The sequence below is a fragment of the Alosa alosa genome, chromosome 19 (genome assembly GCF_017589495.1).
Source record: "Alosa alosa isolate M-15738 ecotype Scorff River chromosome 19, AALO_Geno_1.1, whole genome shotgun sequence".
In the NCBI taxonomy this organism is placed as follows: Eukaryota; Metazoa; Chordata; class Actinopteri; order Clupeiformes; family Clupeidae; genus Alosa; species Alosa alosa.
Window position 1 is genome coordinate 2,865,581 of NC_063207.1, and position 13,210 is coordinate 2,878,790.

The window sequence follows — 13,210 nt, forward strand, 5'->3', positions numbered from 1 at the left end:
ATATTTGTGAACGTATTTTAACAATAAATATTTGGATTTCTAATAGGTTTTTTGTAAAAGAACAGGAATATTGTGTGTTTTCACAGTTACAGTGATTTCATGTTAGTTTACATTTGACATGTAAAATCACAGTCTCTTTTTGTAAATTAAATGGTATTTTAAAAATACAGATCTGTAAAATAAACAGTAAAATTCTGTTATATTAACACTTATATTAACACTTTTTTTCCAGTGTGTTTCTGTTCTGTTCCTGTCTTGTTCTGCAACTAGATGTGCCAGGACTCCTATATGGCATGAACAAAATAATGGATTCAATTACACCTCCTAAGACTAGCACACCAAGGCTGACCTTGCAAGGTTCTCCTCGGTCAACATCCAGTTCAGGGCCCACCCCTGATAAGTCCCCAAGTTCTAGGCTCTCTACAGCCACATCTGCATCTCCCCCCATTCCATCACCAACTGTCTCCCAGCCATCTAAGGTAATCTATTTTCAAAGAATAAATAAATACTTAAGATAGAAAATAGATGTACTGTATGTGAGACGTCCTTGCAATGAGTATGTCTAACCCTTTATACAGTATCTTAAAGCAATATTCTGGGAAAAAATCATTCTAGGGTCCATTTGAACAGAGTCTTCATAAACATTCTTTTTAAATTAACTTTGTGTACACTTAATGTAATACAACTGATGAAGTATGATTCTATATTGAGCCTTGTTAGTGGTTAAATTGCGACTGAATGCATCCTACGATCTGTCCATAGAGTGTTCATTGCAAGCTAAAGTGCTGTGAATGCTTCCATCCATCAAACTTGAAAATGCTGCTATGCGTTTAAAATCACTTTTGAACAAAAGTTTGACTCGTTCCCATGCTCAAATAGACCCTAGAATGCTTTTAATCAGGAATATTGCTTCACATATGTTGAGATGCTCTCCTTGGGTCCTTATCTAAACAGGTGGAGATTCATCCTGGGACTGGAGTCATGATTGACAAACTAGCATGGGCCTATGCCCTCAATTCAAATTCAGCCACTGTGTTTGTGAGGCATCTCCTCACTGCAGTCTTCCCATTGGAAATATTACTGGTGAGCAATCTTCGGGGGACCAAAAGAAGTGGAGGAGATACTCGTCTACCACTGGACAAAAATAAATTGGATGCCATTTACAGTAGGTTTTCAGCTTTATGAAAGCTTTTATGTTCATATTCACTATTCAGTGCACTATTCTGTATCTCCTGACTACAGCCTACTATAGTACATGTTTGCATTTTTCTGTGTTTGTTTCATGTGTAGGTGCAACTCTTGAGAGGTTTCCAGGGACTCCACTGTCCATGGAACCACGATCAATGCCAAGATTACCGAGCTCAGATCTAAAAGTAAAACCTCCACACCTCACAGTTAAACTTCTGCCTTTGGAGCCCATTTAATTAGTGTTGAGGGCATGTTAGTGAGATTGGCATGTTAATTGTAATCTAAAGTAGTACAGCTACTGTAGTTTGTATAGCTGTTTGTTTTCACTTAATAAAAAAGCTGAATGTTTACATCTGTGAAACGTCTAGGCCTATGTTTTCTATATTACAGATCTAGATTGACATATACCACTACATGGCAGGAATTAATAATTGCATGTTAACCATGTCTGCTCTAGCAGTTTAAAAGTGTACAGAATTGTGTACAGAAGTCAAAAAGAAAAACTATGTTTTTTTTATAGTGACAGTAATTTTAAATTGGTTGACATATAAAAAACATAGAAAGACATCATAGATTTCCTTTACATATAAAAGTCATACACATTTTAAACTGCAACATATAATTAAAAATGACAAACATTACATGGAACATACAGTATAAGAAACATAGAAATACATCATAGATTTCCTTTACAGTAATTACACACTTCAAACAAAAAACATATAATTGTGTTGATTTACATATAAAAGTCATACACATTTTAAACTGCAACATATAATTAAAAATGACAAACATTACATGGAACATATAAGAAACATAGAAAGACGTCATAGATTCCTTTTACAGTAAATACACACTACAAACAAAAAACATATATAATTGTGTTGATTTACATATAAAAGTCATACACATTTTAAACTGCAACATATAATTAAAAATGACAAACATTACATGGAACATATAAGAATCATAGAAAGACATCATAGATTCCTTTTACATTGAATGCACACTTCAAACAAAAAACATATATAATTGGGTTGATTTACATATAAAAAGCATACACATTTTAAACTGCAACATATAATTAAAAATGACAAACATTACATGGAACATATAAGAAACATAGAAAGACATCATAAATTCCTTTTACAGTAAATACACACTACAAACAAAAAACATATATAATTGTGTTGATTTACATATAAAAGTCATACACATTTTAAACTGCAACATATGATTAAAAACTACAAACATTACATGGAACATATAAGAATCATAGAAAGACATCATAGATTCCTTTTACATTGAATACACACTTCAAACAAAAAACATATATAATTGGGTTGATTTCCATATAAAAAGCATACACATTTTAAACTGCAACATATAATTAAAAACTACGAACATTACATGGAACATTTAAAGAAACTATAGTTTATCATGCACATTACCTATAAATGTCATACACAATGTTCACTTTATGAATACTTGTTTCTCATAATATAGTTGTATGAGAAAAATGCAAAAGGGGCCACTTTCAGGAGTAAACCATATATTGCACATATTATCCTTATATAAAGATTTACTACTGAGGTAGTGGTACATTCTTATATGTTTTTTCCAGTTTTTTTCCGTATGGGTAACCAGAGGTGTTGCCAGGTTGTCGGGCATTTTCCAGTCAAGGACACATTGGCAGACACACGGGACCCATAGCCTAGCCCACATATTGGACCCTTAGCCTAGCCCACATGTTGGACCCTTAGCCTAGCCCACATGTTGGACCCTTAGCCTATGTTGGACCCTTAGCCTAGCCCACATATTGGACCCTTAGCCCTTAGGGCGATCGTCGGGGGGGGGGCCTAAGAGAATTTTTTAAGCCTTAGAGGAAGGCCCAGGATAATTTTGTTGGCCTGGGGGGAGGGCCGAGGAAAATCCTGATCCATGATATTTTTTTCCCTGATCAATGATCCGTTTTCAATATTTTTAAAGGTTTATAGGCCAAAACATGATTCACGTCTCTTTGACAGAGTGGGTGAGTCCAAAAAGTCGCAACCCTACCTGAATCTCCCACAACCCCCCTCGTAAGCTTGCAGGTCACCCGCGGTTATGAGTCATAAACTAAATATTTTAATAATATTCGGGTCATTTGCGGGCAGGTCAGTTAAAATTAATTAATTATATATTTTCTACAAATAGGCCTTAAAATATCACAAGAAGGCTAGCATCAATACAGTAAAGCATCAATACAGTAAAGTCAACAGTAAAGAAGCTGAAGACTAGAGTTAAAATAATAAAGACACCCCTTCAGGAAAAGCGATATAGGCTATGGGAAATATTGGGAAAAGCTCTTAAAGAAGATGACAGTAGTACAAGTTATGGTCTATGTAGGCCTACTTCTTACGAAGCCATTTAAAAGTATGACAGCCAAAATGGGCAGCCTGCAGGAATAAATGTTATGGGACAGACTACACAGCCATATCTACTGGTATGTATAGGTTCGTGCATGCATAAAAGTTACCTTAGTTCGTTGTGTTTGTGACTTTAAACAGTGGATGTGCTTTAGTAAAGCTTTGTGCTTCATTCAGCATATAAACCTGTTCTTACGCTAATGTTTTGACCAGCAATGTATCTCTCTTGCCTACCTTGCCTCACCATGTCTGTTTTCGAAATAGCCTACATGCATGCAGGCTATAACCAAAAGCACACATTTTGTAAATAACCGGGTCGGATCGCGGGTCGGGTATAATTCTGTCCTAATTAATATTTGTGCGTCGGGTTGATTAAAATATCTTAGCCTAGCCCACATATTGGACCCTAGAACTGCAATGATTCTTCTTAAAACTTCTTAGTTTTGTTCTTATCATGCTGAATCCCATTTCTTCTTAAGTTGACGGGGCGTGCCAATTGTTCTTAATTAGTAGAGGTAAACACCCTAAAAGGGCATGATACTACAGGGCCTGTGTGCACTCAAAATTGAGGCTGAGGCACCAGCTTTCATTTGTACCATATATTATAAACTACATGAGCAAGACAATTGTGATTACCGTATATGACACACTTTGAAGTGAAAGCACTGCTGCAGGAATTGAACAGTAAATAAGTCGTTATATTTAGTAGCTAGTAATAAAAGTGAAAACGTGTTTTTTGTTGTGTTAATTATTTATTCTAAAATACATTAATGCTTTGTAAAATAGTGGAATTTATTTTATTAAAAAAATTATTATAATATTTTCATTCAAAAATATCCTAAATTATAAAATATATACAGGTAGTTGTTATTTAAATTCTATTATATATTACACCTGCAGATATGATGAAAATGCAATAACCATTGATTTTTTACAAACAAGTCAGTTCTCAAATGTGCTTAAGAGTGTTCTTGAGTGTTCGTAGATTCTGTTCTTACCTAAGAACAAGACAACATTGGTGAATATCCTTACCTGTTGCGCTCTAGAGGAGCTTCAGAACATGATGAATGGACATGGATGAGATGTTGATTAATCTCTACTCTTCTAGAAGCCGTTTAGGGGCAGCCGTGGCCTACTGGTTAGCGTTTCGGACTTGTTACCGGAGGGTTGCTGGTTCGAACCCCGACCAGTAGGCACGGCTGAAGTTCCCTTGAGCAAGGCACCTAACCACTCACTGCTCCCCGAGCGCCGCTGTTGTTGCAGGCAGCTCAGTGCGCCGGGATTAGTGTGTGGGATAAATGCAGAGACCAAATTTCCCTCACGGGATCAAAAGAGTATTTATACTTAATACCATAATCTTCGTAAAAACTGCGTAAGTGGGTTTTAAGAACAAATTTCTTCGTAAGAACGGTTGGTGAATGAGGCCAATTGCCTGCCACCAGACCAGAGTACTTCTGAATGTCTTTTGAATGATGAGGATCTGTCAGAAATACTATGTCTCTCATTTCTCTCAAGGGTACTTCAAACAACAAAGCGGTGGATTATCTAAAAAAAAATCGTAGAAATGGAAATATTATTACAGTGCATGAAAATGCACTGTACTGTTATTCCAAGGCTTTTTCTTCTTCTTCTTCTTCTTCTTCTTCTAACGCATTTAATTCAGCTTCAACTGTTTAACGTAGAAACTTCATTCAAACTGCGTTGCGTAGGTCTTACTTAGGACATGTGGGCTTTGTATTTTTCATCTTTGTAACTTTTATACTTTTTAAACTACCAGCCTGGACTAGGCTGGGTGAACCCAGACTGATCTGCCTGCTATTTATTTTTTGATTTCTTAAAAGATTGAGCTTGGTCTGATGAAAGCCAGACTAGCCATGGACCTCAGTTACACAATGCAAGGGAACATGAATCAGCCTATATTTGCACGAACAATAACGGACAAAAGCTCTTCAACTTTGGCCCGTTAAAATGTGTATGAACAGTCTAGCGACGCATTTCATCAAGGCCCATTTGGACATGTCAGTTATTTGCACCACTGGTTAGATGTAAAACAGCATTTCGTTTCAGACTACTGTTACTTAATTTGTGCATTAACAATAACGTTTTAGACTACTGTTACTTAATTTGTGCATTGACAATAAAGTATTACATGAACTAAAGATGACTAAAATCTTATGTAGAAGAAGAAACATTCACAAAAAATCCATCCATCCAAAAATGACCTTTGTTTTTAATAGCTGTTGAAAACGGCATGGAACTGACAGAGATGTTTTTGTTTATAAATACATAAATAAATAAATAACATTATGCTGATACCTTTTGCTTTTCCCAAATACAATGTAGCCAACAGGTGTAAGTGACCTTTCATCAATCCAGTTGCAATGGATGAACTGTGATGAACTGCCCTACTTGTGATTGTTTAGAGATTTTAAAGGTTTTATAACAATGCTACATCTTCTTTGGCTATTCTACAATCTATTCACCTTTTCAGCACCAGTAGGCTACTTTTCTGTGCAGCCGACACACACACACTCAGGCATGCCAAACAAGCATACACAAAAGTTTCAAGAGTGGGGGATGGAGTAAAATATGGAGACAAATTGAAGTGTGATTTATTTTCGCAGAACGGATGTACAGGACTGAGCGGCGGTCATATTTTGTACCGCTATGCGGTACATCTAGTTATTTTTCTTCTTCTAACGCAGTTAATGCAGCTTCAACCGTTTAACGTAGAAACTTCATTCAAACTGCGTTGCGTAGGTCTTACTTAGGACATGTGGGCTTTGTATTTTTCATCTTTATAACTTTTATACTTTTTAAACTATTAATTAAAAACTACTCAAAATTTCCCCATAGACTTAACATGGGCTGATGACATCACAATGGACTAATTAACTTGATTTGCACCTGTATCATCTTCCAGCTGCTCATCTAGGCCCCATCAAAGAATCAGTTCAACTGATTGCACCTGTATCAACTGCTTTCTACTGAACTAGACCAACTCTCTGTGTTTCTCCATTCTACAAGGATATAAGACACATTTCATCCAACTTTCTATCCATTCATGCTCTTCAAACCATTCACTCATCCACCCATTAAACTATCCATCAACATCCATTAAACAATCTGCCTATCAACATCCATTCAACTTTCTGTCTATCAACATCCATTACACTATTTACATTTAACTTTTAAACTATATACTCTGTCTCAGGCTTTAAGCATACAATATGGCTCTATTAAGACTGCCGTTAAGCAATTAGAATCCTAGGCCAGGTGGCCAGGCCACCTGGACCCTATCAGTTTCTCAGGCTAACCTTTTAAACTATCCACCTATTTGACTGTTCAGTCAGTCCAACTATATTAAACCTCATCTACCTAGTTCAGTCATTCCAACTATATTAAACCTCATCTACCTAGCAAATAATTTAACCTTTTACACTATCCACCTATTTAACCGTTCAGTCATTCTAACTATATTAAACCTCATCTACCTAGTTCAGTCATTCCAACTATATTAAACCTCATCTACCTAGCAAATAATTTAACCATTTAAACTATCCACCTATTTAACTGTCCAGTCATTCCAACTATATTAAACTTTGTCTACCTAGCAAATAATTTAACCTTTTAAACTATCCACCTATTTAACTGTTCAGTCATTCCAACTATATTAAACCTCATCTACCTAGTTCAGTCATTCCAACTATATTAAACCACATCTACCTAGTTCAGTCATTTGAACTATATTAAACCTCATCATGTTGGTTGCCAATTAGCACATCATCTGTTTTAACAATATATTTCACACCATATGTTTTGCATTTTCATGCACTGGTAATTCCCTGGAATTGCGGTTTCTTCTTCTAACGCAGTTAATGCAGCTTCAACCGTTTAACGTAGAAACTTCATTCAAACTATGTTACGTAGGTCTTACTTAGGACATGGGGGCTTTGTATTTTTCATCTTTGTAACTTTTATACTTTTTAAACTATTAATTATACTTTTTAAACTATTAATTAAAAACTACTCAAAATTTCCCCATAGACTTAACATGGGCTGATGACATCACAATAGAGCCGTTAAGCAATTAGAATCCTATGGCAGGTGTTCGGGCCATTGTCAGTACACGATCCGTACCGCCTGCCAGATCCGTTCTGCGCATAATTACGTAGTAGAAGACGTAACGATTCCTCTGTAATATCTGTACCACGCATGTCTTGAAACAGTTGACGGCCAAGAAGCGGCACATTTGACGAGACCAACTTCGCAGAAAAATATATTTTGACTACACCCGACGAATTATGTTCACAGATTGTGCAGGTAAGAGTACAGCGTTCAGATGTTCACTGTCTTTAGAAATGTTGCTATTGTTGGTTAAACGTAATGTCACTATATGGCAATTGTTAACAGTGAACGTTAGCTATCGTTAGCCGTTTGGGTAGAAATAATCATGCTAATCATTAACGTAACAGTAACGGTAATTTAAATAGGGACCACATTGAGCATTTGCTAGTATTCATTCATGCCAACACAGCAACCTATCTTAACTTATCCAACACTTAATATTTAGCTATCTTACTAAATATTAAGTGTTGGATTAGTTAGGTTGCTGTGTTTCATCTGAAGGTTTATGGGCTAAGGTTAAGGTAAATAATGTGCATTTATTTATCAGGTTGATGCCACTAAAGACCACGATTAACTTCACCAAAGGACATGGAAATATGTGCGGTAAGTACTTTTTTTTACTGGTTAACGTTAGTTAAGAGACCTGTTATTCAGCACATGTTCTAGACAAGGTCGTAGTCTGAATTTTTAAAATACCAAGGTCGGGGGCGTCGCTAGAAATTTTGGGCACCCCAAAATGCTAGGGGCTTCTGAGCCCTCCGATCATTTTGTCAACAATGACACAGAACGATAGATTTGTTAATTTTATAACATGTTTTTTTGTTTTGTTTGTTTTACTTGAACCAACACACTTTTCCACAATATTCTATTTATTTTAGATGCACTTTTATATCTCAAGAGCCTTTTCCCAAAATGGCTTTGGATATTTGCAGTGCATAAGGAAAGTATTCACAGTGCTTCACTTTTTCCACATTGTAAGTTTCAGACTCATCTTAAAATTAATTAAATTCTCTCATCTCAATCTACACACAATACTCCAACACTCCACAGAAAGATTGATGATTTAGTTGCCTACCAACGTTACACCGGTCCGATACAGTTTTGCCTATACCGTGAGACTGAGGCGCTTTTTTGTTTGTTCGAAGTGCGTGTTTAGGGTGTGAGAGGGGAGTCGATGTGCTTTGATTCCAGCTTGGTAGTTGTAGTCTATGCGGTTAAAAAGCACGTGTGTGTGAAGTATCCAAACAATGATAACACTTTCATTATGGCTGCTTTAGCCACAGACCTTCAGCTACTGTACCGTGGGTCCCTTTTAGAAGTGTCCACTTCATTCGCGCTTTCCGTGATTCACGCAGCTGCGTGAAATGTATTACTACTAATATGCAAAACTATTAACTTTTCGCCAAGAGGTGGCAGTTTAAGTCTGCTTGATACTGTATATATGGTCTCACAGTTGATGGTGCATGTCAGAGTGAAAACCAAGCCAATGAGGTTGAGAAAATTGTCTGTAGACCTGTGAGACAGGGTTGTGTGAAGACACAGTGATCTATAACAACATTTTGCAGCATTGAAAGTGGCCAAGAACACAGTAGCCTCCATCGTTCTGAAATGGATAAGTTTGGAACAACCAACGGTCTTTCTAGATCTGGCTGAGTAATCCGGGACAAAGGGCCTTGGTCAGACAGGTAACCAAGGACCCAATGGTCACTATGAATTAGATCCAGAGTTCCTATGTGTCATGACTTCCTGGCTCAAGGCCGCCACAACATAAAAGGGGGAGACCACACCGGAGTATATTAAACACAAAAATAGGTTTATTAAATAAACTATGTACAGAAGTCAGTAAATGTATGCCAAAGTAAAACTGTGGTGTATGTCAGCATAATGAAATGTAATGCAAAAAGGTGTGTCAGTGGGGAGCGCGTAGCCGCAAGTGTGATGTCGAGCAAGCAAGCCAGCAAGAGGTCTCTCGCGACTAGGATAGTGAAATGATTTCACTAGCTATGCATTTATTATTTTTGCAAAACTGTAAAACACAAGTTTCTTTCAGCTTATCCATGTTTTTTTTTTTTTACGTGTAAATCGTATAGAATATGTAGGCCTATATCAACCGTAGGCCTACACACTTGATCGTTATCACATAGATGAAACCACGCCACGGTTCTTACAGTAACTGACTCACGTTCACGTTGATCTCTATAACTGTTAATTTTTAGTAGCCTATATTCGAACCTATCCATTGAATTAGTTATTGGATGATATTAAAAAGAAGCGGAATTATTTGTGGTTGACCTGGAAATGTCAACTTGGTGATCAAAAAGTTATGGATTTCATGTTGGCTGCGAATTCAGAGCATTAAGTTACGTTGTGTCAGTGTAACGTTAGCTAGCCTAGTCTATTTGTCTATAACGTTGCTGCCATACAAATCTAAACCGCAGTAGGCTCATTGTTAATCTAATGGGCTTTGAGACATCTGTTTTGTCTTGTGACAAAGTCTCCTGGTTCAATTGTTTCCAGTTTCATTTATTGTTTATAATGCTAAAGAGGAAAAATAAAAAATATGGTTTGCAGTGATCACAAAGAAGGTATGTCATGAATATCTAACATAGTAAAGACTGTTACAAAAAAAATCTCAAAACAATTCAACTGATCCTAAAAATAAGGTATGACCACTAGAAGCAATAGAGGGTCTCCATTGGATCCTTAAAAAGTATTAAAACGTCTTAAATAAAATATACATTTTTTAAGGTCTTAAAATGTATTAAATTTAGCTAATTTTCGAAGAGTGGCATTAAATTTCATCTGGGTGGAAATATGAGAAGAAATATGTCTGGAGAGACTATTTTCCATGCTAACGTTATTTCAGCAGTGCACATCCCTGGCTGTCTAACAAGACAGTGCCAGGAGTGATTTCAGTGAAGCAGAGAAAAGCTGTGAGTTGATAAAATAGGTTCTATGTGCTCTGAGCACAAGCTCACTTGTAGTCGGCAAACCAGTTTCCTGTTCTTTGACATGGCTGTCAACAAGCACCTGAAAATGAGTGCTTTAGTTCTACTAAAATGTAAAAATTAGAATGTACCGCCTAGAACTAGGTAGCGATGGAGTTTCTCAGACATTCGTCGTGACAGCCAGTAAAAAGAAGTAGAAAGCGAGTAACTGTTGTCGGAGGAACAGGGAGGAGGAAAACGACAGACTGACTGATTGAGGAGTGTCGTAAATCATATACTCTGAGGCTGTAGGGGGAGCTCTGCAGAGAAACCTGCGAGTAAAAAGTGAGAAAACCGCAAATAAATGGCCAAAACTGCATAGTTTCTCTTTAATCACAGATGCATCAGAGTATTTATTGGATTATGACCTAAAGATTCTTAGCGTTTGCCCTTTTGTTTTTCTAATCAGTATTACAGTGAATGAATGATGATGATGATTATAATGATGATACTCTGTTTTAGTGCTGTAGTAATATTATTCTAATAAATTATTTTGTCTGTCCTATTTCTCCCTCACACTCTCATTTAACAGTTCAAACCACCAGAAGGTGCAGTGCAACCAAGTCCACCAAGCCCCCCCAGGACACACAAATCACTCAACAACATAGAATGACAAAATGCCACCCCAAATTGTCAGATGGCACAGTTCATGTCGTAAGTTCACCGTTATGTTTTTATGTTTAATGTAACCCTTAGCTGGAAAAAGTTGGAAAGTCCTTATAGGGTGACATATTTCTCCTATTTTAGTCAGTGTCAAACCACTGCATAAAGACTTATAATACATCGGTGTAAATAAAGTGCATTAAAATGGTCAACTCCAGGTGATTCTCTTTCACAGAAAAGCCCAAGGACTCAGAACATGAAGCCAAAGAAGTAGATGATGACTCGGCCCAGTGACACCAAATGGAAAAGCCCATTGCAGTAGTCAACCCTACTGGAGATGAATGCATCAATAAGTTATCTAAATCATGTTTTGACATTAGACATCTAAGTTTGGCCATGTTTTTGAGGCTTATGACTCTGCCACTGCACATGGTTTGTAGAGAGAGGCACGCACACTCTATTATGTCAGATAAAAATGTTTGCATGGCTCTGATTGGAAATTGCCAGAAGGGATAGGTCAAGCAGGAGCAGTGTGAAAGGCGTCCTAATTGCTTGAGTGGGAGGGGAAACCTCTAGTGGCCACCTTACAACAAACAAGTTTGTCAAGATTTGGGAAAGATTCTTAAAAGATTGTAGTATTTTAACTAATGCCCCCCATTCAAGCTTTACTCAAAAGACTCCAATCTTTAAAGAATCTTTTCTCAAATCTTGTCAAAGTTGTTTGGTGTAAGGAGGCCATTAGTCTAATAGCCATGCACCAAACCACCAAAGTACTCATGACTGTCAGGTAGGGTGACAGTATTTTAACACTATTTCAAAAAATGTCCAGTGATGACATATTAACAGCAAAAACCTTTTATAGACTATTTCTTTGTACAGTGTACTCATGCAATGGGCAGCAATCGTGAGATGTTTGCTTAATGTTATAGTTGTGAAAACATTAGAAAATGTTATGGGCTTGAAATTGCATACAATACCTGATGTATTTTTTCATGTTACATGAATTAAAATGAAGTGTTATTTATATAAGATCATACTTATGTGCCTATAAAATTATATTAACGGTCATTGAGTCCATGTTCTTGTCTCAACACAGCAAGTTAGTTTACTTGTTGCCCCCCCCCCTCTCCTCCTATAGGGCTCATTCTCTCAATGCATTTATTCATGGTTGTAATAGGCAGCATTCATTTAAATGTAGGTGACCATACTCATCTTTGCAAGTTTACACAGGCAAATACATAGGCTAGCAAGTTCACAGTAAAGGAATGAGTCATTTGATGATCATTCCATGTGTGAATTTGAATGTGTGCTCTCGTTTTGATGCAGTGTTGCCTCCTGAAACGCCAGCGTCACGCAGGTGTCTTCTGTGGATGCATGCAAACGTTATGGGCCACTAAATGAAAGTATCCAGTTCCCAGATCAGTTCATATTTCATTATTAAATTATAACAATGTTACATGTGAAAACAAAGACTTAACAGTTAGCGTGAGGAGATGGCATGTAGGCTAATGAGAGCTGTCAATTGTGTAACCTAGCTTAAGTGTAAACTAAAAGCTGTTTCATTACATCTCATCCAGGGTTTTGGTCTGTAGAAGTTACAACTACAAATATATATATTTTTTTTTACGTTCTTCACGTTTTCATGCCGTTGATTCATCATGGAATTTCGATTAGTCTGACAGAAACCGACCAATCTGGGATCGCTTTCCCAAATAGTTGCTAACCTGTTGGTTGGTTGGCAATGGGGAAATTGCATTGCAACCAGCTAAGTTGCTAACTTAGCAGCTAGGAAACGCGAACCCTGACAAATCAATGTTGATTGACCTCCTTTGCTATCTGGGTAGCCTCCATACATTTCCGTTGGTTCCTTAAAACATGTACATTTAACTATTATAA

At 36.9% G+C, this 13,210-nt stretch overlaps 1 long non-coding RNA gene across 1 annotated transcript; it reads left to right on the forward strand.

Annotated features, from left to right (window-relative positions):
- Positions 1-7,786: 7,786 nt before the first annotated feature.
- On the forward strand, positions 7,787-12,635 carry LOC125312296. Its single transcript, XR_007196596.1, has 4 exons — positions 7,787-7,919; positions 8,272-8,327; positions 11,244-11,365; positions 11,550-12,635. It is a non-coding gene; the product is annotated as an uncharacterized LOC125312296 (long non-coding RNA).
- The last annotated feature ends 575 nt before the right edge of the window (positions 12,636-13,210 follow it).